Genomic DNA, 1,113 nt, shown 5'->3' with positions numbered 1-1,113 from the left:
TTGGTATATGTGAGGATGTTCCTGTTCAAGTTACTAATAATTGCTTAATATTAACTGATTTTGTTGTGTTGGAAATGCCCGAAGATGATAATATGTCTATTATTCTTGGGAGACCTTTTCTTAACACTGCAGGGGATGTTATTGATTGCAATAAAGGAAAAGTTACTTTCAATGTCGATGACAAGGAGCATACTGTTTATTTTCCCAAGAGGATTGATAAAGTATGTGGAGTTAATACAATTTCTAATGTGAGAACTATCAAAGTGGGAGTTATTGATTGTCCTATATATGAGCCTAAACAAGGATATCAAAATATTATGATTGGATCCATATCAATTCAATACAAGGTAACATGATTGTTTTGAGGTTTATTTCTTCTTATGTCATGTAAAATTTATTTGGTGGCAAGACTTGATCAACCTTGTTAACAAGTACATTTTATATGCATAGAAGAGCTAAACAACATTTCTTTCTTTCTCCACTTGCTTTACTTGCTGTAGCACTACTTGTTTTGCAAGATGGTTTAGTTGTTTAAGAGGTTTGAAAATCTATTTCTGCCCTGTAATAATAATTTTAACACCCAGAAATGTGCGTTTTTCGAAGTTCTCAAAAATTTACAAAAATTATACCGTTGGTCTTATTTTTCGAAGAGCTACCTGGGAGCACCTGGGGCTGACCAGTGGGGCACCCCAGGGCTGCTCCCCATGTGCCGGCGCGGCCAAGGAGGGGGGCGCGCCACCCTGTGGTGTGGGCCCCTCCTTGCCCCACTAACTCATCTCTTCCTCCCATTCTACTCTCTCTCCCGAAAAAACTCGTACTCACTCACTACAAGAAAAGTTCTGATAGACAACGTCTCAAAATCGTCCGCTAAGGGGTATTTTTCGTCGCCTATGGGCCTAACCCGACGATATGGGTTCTGTTGTGGAAACTGCGTCAGGCAAAGTCCTACGACGATTTTTTCGGTCCGTCGCGCTTGGGCGCCCTTCCGCCACGGAAAATCGGACCGTTGCCCAAGTGTTTCCGGAGCCCGTTGATCGCCGACGTCATGCAAGCCGACACGTGCGTACGCCGTTAACCGGCGCTAACGGCGTTACCGGCCGAAACCCCGTGGTA

The sequence above is a fragment of the Lolium rigidum genome, chromosome 1 (genome assembly GCF_022539505.1).
Source record: "Lolium rigidum isolate FL_2022 chromosome 1, APGP_CSIRO_Lrig_0.1, whole genome shotgun sequence".
Taxonomy (NCBI): Eukaryota; Viridiplantae; Streptophyta; class Magnoliopsida; order Poales; family Poaceae; genus Lolium; species Lolium rigidum.
This window is presented reverse-complemented; position numbering follows the sequence as displayed.